At 38.1% G+C, this 8,039-nt stretch overlaps 1 long non-coding RNA gene across 1 annotated transcript; it reads right to left on the reverse strand.

Moving 5' to 3' along the window:
• Window positions 1-3,269: 3,269 nt before the first annotated feature.
• On the reverse strand, window positions 3,270-4,952 carry LOC131705170 (uncharacterized). Its single transcript, XR_009310212.1, has 4 exons — window positions 4,571-4,952; window positions 4,007-4,097; window positions 3,544-3,812; window positions 3,270-3,354 (listed from the first exon to the last, which is right to left on the reverse strand). It is a non-coding gene; the product is annotated as an uncharacterized LOC131705170 (long non-coding RNA).
• Window positions 4,953-8,039: the final 3,087 nt, after the last annotated feature.

Raw genomic sequence — 8,039 nt, forward strand, 5'->3', positions numbered from 1 at the left:
AGTCACAAAGAACTCTAGAACAACATCCAGGGATCTGCAGGCCTCTCTCGCCTCGGCTAAGGTCAGTGTTCATGACTCCATCATCAGAAAGACACTGGGAAAAAATGGGATTCATGGCAGGAGTAGCAAGGCGGAAACCATTGCTCATTAAGAAGAACATGAATGCTCGTCTCAAGTTTGCCAAAAAGCACCTGGATGATCCTCAAGAGTTCTGGAACGATGTTTTATGGACAGATGAGTCAAAAGTGGAACTTTTTGGGCGACATGGGCCCCGTTATGTCTGGCAAAAACCAAACACTGCATTCCACAGTAAGAACCTCATACCAATGGTCAGGCATGGTGGTGATAGTGTCATGGTTTGGGGATGCTTTGCTGCATCAGGACCTGGATGCTTTGCCATCATTGAAGGAACCATGAATTCTGCTCTGTATCAGAGAATTCTACAGGAGAATGTCAGGCCATCCATCCGTGAGCTGAAGATGAAGCGCAGCTGGGTCATGCAGCAAGACAATGATCTGAAACACACAAGCAAGTCTACATCAGAATGGTTGAAGAACAAGAAATTTAAAGTTTTGGAATGGCCTAGTCAAAGTCCAGACCTACACCCCATTGAGATGTTGTGGCAGGACCTGAAACGAGCAGTTCATGCTCAAAAACCCACAAATGTCACAAATGAGTTGAAGCAGTTGGCCCAACGTAATTTTGTCCATCGGCCCAACGTTGGCCCACCGTTGGCGAACAATGGTGGCCCAATGTTGCCAATTGTGGGCCAACGTTGGGCCACCATTGTCTGCCAACGGTGGGCCAACGTTGGGTCGATGGACAAAATTATGCTGGGCCAACGTCAGCATACTACCGGGGTTGTATGCACAGTATATGTGCAACATTACAACATGAATGACGTTGCCCAAAGCTATAACAAATTGAATTTGAGAAAGAAAGAAAAAAGAAACAACTAGCTTTACATTCAACAGTGTTTATTAAGCTTATTTGTGTTCAAATATCTGTCTAGAATGCAAAAAGATGGCTCAAACAATCTCTTAGTCTTCTTCAATGTCACTGGCAGCACTAGCAGCAGCAATTGTAGCAGCATTTGCAGGCTCTGCATCTGTAAATAGTAAGAGAATGAATGAAGTAAGTAATAAGACCCTCCACATTGGGCATTACCAGGCATTACACAGCCTACCTCTGTAAAGCGTTTTGTGATGGTGGTCCACTATGAAAGGAGTTATATACAAATAAAGATATTATTATTTTATTATTATGGACTGTTTGGCTGTTTTGGATAAAGTAAAGGGATTACATACAAATAGCACATAAAGCCCAATGTGGAGGGTCTTGCTTTTGGCTTCAAAGTTACAGCATAATTATAATTTTTATTTTAACTTGTACCCATGTCTATAAAAGTGTATGAAACGTTTTTAAAACAATGGACATGTACAATTCTATCTGAATAAACTGAGAACAAAGACCTACCCTTTCTTTGAATAATATATTTTTTTATAGATTGAAATTGACTTCAGATGCCTTGTTGGTTGCAAATGTAATTCTTTTTTGTAATGCTGTTACAAACATATGCAGTACTAGGGATTATATATCGCTATCTCAGGCAATCCTAGTGCAAGTAAGTTTTCCACTGAAGTATAAGTGACAGTAACAATTACTTAATTTAACCACTAAACATATTATATACCTAGCAAAACCTATTTGAACAGTACATTGCATTAAATAAAGGAAACTTATTGAATCGTTTTAAATTAATTTACCAATTAATAAAATCTACATATAATTCATGGGAGCATCATATATTTACCCTTTTTCTTTTCTGCCCTCCTCTTCCGCCCCCCATCCCGGTCTCCACTGTACTTTAGCCAGCTCCTCATCCTGGCCTCTGTGTCTGCCTCCGTGAAAGAAGACTTCTGAAAAAAAAGAATGAAAGTTTTAAGATTTTACAGTATATTTATACACACCAAAACATTTGTTTAATCTAACAGTTTGTTCAAACAAGGACAACACAATTCAGTGGTACAAGTCAACAAACAATGTGTTTATGTCTGTGTTGAGCATTGTGTTTGTTGATTTTTACCACAAAATGATGTTGTCCCTGTTTGAACACCTGTTTTGTAATACTTTACAATACATTTTACTCTTTACTTCAAATATATTCTCTTGTACTTGTATTTCAGGCATAGAATACATGTATGCTTTACTATTATTTAGTGACTTTTTTCATGAATGGCTATAACAATTATTTAATTATGTCACATTGATTTTGCATGCATTTCATTGGCTTTGACTTATGTACAACAGTTCAAATGCCAGCAGCACAATTTACCTTTGATTACTCTCGCCAGTGCAAGGACAGAAAAGGGGCTCTTGTTTTCCCGCCCCAGCCAGTATCCTCTGGCCAGATTGTTGGTCAGCACATGACTCATCATGCGCCTGATGATGTCATCGGCTGTGGTGCCACCAAGACTACAAATGTGTGTGATCTGGAATGAGATGCAAATGTATATGTGTGTTACAACACTACTGCCATCTTTTAAATTGAATAGTCATATGACATATCAGTCATAAAAGTTTTAAAATTGAATTTATATCAAATTGTAGTATGTACTATAACTCTGAGACAATGCAATAATAAAATCTTACATATACAACATTCTTCAAAGTTTTAATGGCTTCCCTCCAGAAAACAAAATCACTACTTATGACTCAGTTACCCTGTTTTCAGATCCTGTCACTTTACTTTTTCTGTGTCAACTTTCCTCTCTCTCTTTTCACATAAATAACAGTTTCTGCTATTAGAAATTCACAATAAACTATTATGAAGTTTTTGCTATTTCACCAACCCTGATAGTGAATTTATAATGGCAGCAGAGAGAAAGGGGGCGGGATTACTGCAACATGCCCACATCATAAAGAAAAGGAAAATCCCCAGCCTTTTTTTGAGCATGTTTGATTTTTTCACCCATTTCTCCCAATATGGAATGTTCTGTTAGTGCATTAGAAGAAATGAAGTCATGTGCCAAACTGATGCACTAGTTCTGAAGCAAAATGAACGTGCCAAAGACTGAGACATTAGCATACTTCTAAATCATTAGAAATGAAGCTGCAAAATATGAAAAAGCAAACAAACGACTACATGTGAAACACAAGGAAACTTGTAGTGATTTTTTACACCTTTAAAATGGATATAATAAATGAACACCATAGAAAAACGCACCAGGCGCAGGCTGCCATGCTCTTGCTCTACATGAGGCTGCCGCTTGCGAAGTGCCTGAAGCATCAGGGTGTTTTGTCTCCCCTGGCCCTTGATTTCTTCTAAAATGGTGAAGATCATCCTATCCCTGTCTATTTAATAGAACAAAAAATGCACATATAATCTTCTATCTTTAACTACCCGTTGGTCATTAAAAAGAGAACCATTATATGTAATGCACACAAGTGCACATAGGAAAATAACTTTTGTAAGAATACTATAACCTTTTCATGATTCATTGTAGGGATGCAAAATAATTAAATGTTTAATTAAATAAGTACCTGATAGAGGCACATAGCTGCTCTTGTCCCTGTTCCCAGTTCCAGTGTCATTGCTGCTGGTGTTGCTGTTGTAGTTCCTGTCATCACTGCTGATATTTCCATCTTCACTGTTGCTGGTGTTCTTGCTGCTGCTGCTGCTGCTGGGTGATGCTACTGTTGTTGGAAACAAAGGTGGAGTTGGCAAGAGTGGCATCCTTTGTGATGATCTCACATTCTTGCTTATGGAAAAATCTTCTTCATCTTCTAGAAATGACAGCTTTGTAGAGGGTCTGTTTGAAAATTGGAACATGTTACTCATGGGCATCTGTGAAATGCTACAATAGCTGTTTTATTATTGGTCATTATGCATAACATTGATTTATTGATTAGTTAATTAATGCCTTATTTTTCTATTTGTGTTTAATATTTTGTACTTTAATTTTTTTTTTAGCTGGATGGATCAATTAAAGTATTTGTCACTTACTTCCGCTTCCGTGTTTGTTCATCATCTGTGGTGTTCAGATCGGATGTTTCGGTTGCCCTTCTCAGTTTCTTGCGCGCCTTCTCATATGTCACTATAACATGAACATGTCTTACGTGCATGAAAATGAAGCAAATCATTTATTAAGCGTGATAACATCTGTTTGTTAAATTAAACACATAGTCTAAAATTGGATTGACACATGTGCAACGTGTGTGACCCCTGTAATTCAATAGGGGTGTCCACACTGCAGTGAAGTGATAGCATCTCTGTTGAGGCTCCATTGCCGATCTCCAGAGATGTTTTCACTCTCGCTTTACATTGTAGCCAATCACAATGAAGCAGCAAGTTTTGCCTGAATATGTATTACAAATAAGAAATACTGGACAAAATATGACTACTGAGTTAAGTAAACAAATTGTACATTTACTTAATTTAAAACACAGCTTTGGCATTAATTTTAGCAAAAATCATTATTTCATTGTAAGGCCCATATAAAAAAATATTTGTGGTGTATAATCTTTTAAAAGGTACATAGATAGGTAGATAAAATAATGGTTACAGTACCTGTCTCATGAAGCACCCGTACTTCGTGTTTGTCCCATGTCTCGGTGGGTGTCTCCTGAAGCTCTCACTGCTTTTCGAACTCTTACAGTACTTTTATAAGAAGGCCACAGGCACAAAAGTTTATCCACATTCAACCAAACTGATGGTACAACTTCCACCTCCTCAGTTTCCTTGAACAAAACCACTGCATACATTGTTATTCTAAAAAAATAACATGGTATTGGAGTGAAATAAACTTGAAAAAGCCACCAAAAACCAGAAATATATTACTGTAAATGTCCTAACAACAAAAAGTACAACCAAGCTGATTTTGCTAAATAAGACTGAACCAGATCATAGTGATAAATCATCAATATCTACAGTACATACGGAGTAGAACTGAAATGGAATTAAAATTAGGATATTGTGCACCAATTATTACATTATCTCTAAGGTATGATTTAATGGAAATGCCACAAACCCATCATTGTAAGGCAAAAGAACAACTTTGGCAGAAATATCAGGCACTGGTAAATGAACAATATAATGTTGTGGATCTTTAACAAATGCTATATTTATCTTAAGAGAATCTACAGGATATTGAAAGAAAGGGACTTTTACAGAAAACTTTTGGCAAACCAAGCTTGTAACGTCGTCAACAACAATGATATTTTTTACAAGAAAAATGTTTTGGTCAACAAGAATGGCATTGTCACCTGTGTTAACAGAAATCATAAAGGTGTCCATGTGCAATTCCTTAAACTGCCTGAAACATGGGAGGATATTGGCAGGTAAAGGCCCAGAGAAGTGCTCCTTTTTGCAACCTCTTTTCAACTGCTTGGATTGCCCAGCACATTTTTTTCCTGACAATCTACGAATTACTTATTGAAGTGGATATTTTGGCTTTCTGGTCATTCTTTTAATGATTTGAAGGTAGTTCTCAAATGGGAATGCTGAAAAGTTCTGTAATGGACCAAATTTCCTAACATCATTAGCCAAATGAACTAGTCCATGAATATTATATACAACTATATTGCCATAAACAGATGCGAAATGTTGAACAAATAAAATTAGTAACTCTTCTGCATAATCACAGTATTGTGTGCACAATAACGGACTGCATAATATTGTGATACCGACATGAAGCATAAGAAAATGGTAATACAGAGCATCAGGTATTTTTCCTTTGAGTGCTACTGGACCAGTGTATAGAAGGAAAGTCCGAAACTCTGTTGCTTTCCATCTATCAATTTCAGCAAGAGATCGTCCTTTTCTGGCAAACTCTCGTGGCAAGAAAGAAACGAAATTGACTATGGATTCACTGATGAGTTTTACGTGCTGACCTCCAGTTCTAGTGGGGAGGGGCCCTTTTATCCACAACAGCAACAGCCTTCTCATTACCCCTAAGCAAACTAAATGCATAAAATCTAGGGGGAACTGTGATACCATTCCAATTTTCAATTTCCTCAATGAACAATCTCCCATATGGTGGTCTTCATCAACCATCTCATCAAACATGACATCAGTTCTGGGGGCAGCAACTACTTCAGGAAAAATCATTCGATTACTTTCCCAAACCCCATTTTGTACACATTTCTCACATCCACTATAGCCATTGTGGTTGTTCACACTTTTCACAAAAGCCCTTGCAGGTGCATCACACACAAAGTTTGAAATGGTAACTTTTACAAGTTTGCCATCAAATGACATTCCCTCATTTTGAATGTGTTTCATTTCATCAACAAAGTACTTTAAATAAGAGTTTGCATCTTTTGGCTTAGATTTTCCCACAAACAAACCAATGATAAATGGGTTCTTGTTTTTGTCTTCCTCAAGAAGACCAAGTATAGGCCAAAACTGAACGTTGCTACTTTTAAAAAGTGGAATGCCATTAATATTTATTTGCAGAGTTACACAGTTATTAGAAGCTAGCTCCATATTTGATGCCAGCTGAGAGAGTATACCCTGTGCAACACCAAAATGATGATATGTTCCCCCAGCAACCGTCTCCAAATTGCATGAAGTGGAAGTAGCCATTAAAGTACGAGCATCTTTTGGCAGACTGGGAAAGAATCGTCTTAAAATGCCTAACAAACTGTTAATGTGACACATCGGGATGTTACTGCCAACAGCCCAGTCCTTCAGTTCACCCCTTAAGCTACATGCCTTCTCATCCTCTCTATCTGATCCAGACACCGTATCTTCACTTTCAAAATCAGCACTGTCATTACTGACAATAAGATCGTCATTCATTTCAAACTGCATCGCAACGTCTTGGCTTTCACTATCACTAGTATTTTGTTCATTATGCTCTTCACAATTCCACACTGCACTACTACGACTACTGCCAGTATTGTTATTCACTGCAATTTGAACTTGGCTTTCACTATCACCATGTCTATTTTGTTTATTTACATACTCGGTGTTCACTAGTTCTTCCGAAATTGCACTCACTAAATCATCAGCCCTTTGTTTTGCCTGACAGCGGAGAGTTCTCTCAGAATATATTTTACCAACTGCAGCCATAACAACAAATACAAACCAATTACATAAATGCATTAAACTTGACAGAAAAATCATAAGCCTATCTAATAACATGTATAAATACCTTGTTTGAATGTGGCTATGAACACTAATGCCAACGACTGGACACAAAAAAAAAAACATTCACATTCACACTAGCTAGCAATCAAATGAGCGGGAAGTCTGCTAACTGTAGTCCCAGCTGGGAAACCCAGACCCACGCGTAGGGATACACTGCACTATATTTTGAAAATAAATTGAACAGCAACAGTTTATATACATCAACACTGCACTTGTGCATCTGGCGTAAGCACACGTCCGTCCAGAATAGTCAATATATTTTGTTTAGAGGCGAAAAGAAAAAAAACTGAACGTGTGCTTTGAACCCGGATGGAGCATTAAGCACAGCAGTGACTTGCACTACATTACAATGCAAGCTTGATGACTGCGCTATAACAAAAAAAAAAAAAAAATCACAAAAAACACACAGCGTTAAATTCGCACATGCAGCAATCCTCCAAACTCGGATTTTTTAAGTGAAAATGATGCAGCAAAACATAAAATAATAAAAATGTACGCTCGAGAACTCCTGGGATTCTTTTCATGCAATTGTCTATAGAGTTTCAGCAGCCCACCCATCAACACCGTTTGCCAACCGTCGGCTGCCAACTATTTGCCAACGTTGTATCGACGTTGGCAAAAAGACGTCATTTTTCCAACCTTTTGCCGATGTTGGGCCAACGTTGGAAATCCCACTGCGACCTGCCAACCTTAGCCTACGTTGGGCCAACGTCAGAATGCTATCTGGGTATATATATATTGTGAAGATAAGGACAGCGACGCCTTTAAGGAATGGCTTCGCTGGGAGAAAAACTACATGCTCCAGGAAGCTCAGCATGAATTGTAGAGGCGGGGTCACTGGATTTAAAAGGAAGCCAGGCAGAACAATCGGGGATTCGTGGGGAAC

This window comes from Acipenser ruthenus, chromosome 2 (assembly GCF_902713425.1).
Source record: "Acipenser ruthenus chromosome 2, fAciRut3.2 maternal haplotype, whole genome shotgun sequence".
In the NCBI taxonomy this organism is placed as follows: Eukaryota; Metazoa; Chordata; class Actinopteri; order Acipenseriformes; family Acipenseridae; genus Acipenser; species Acipenser ruthenus.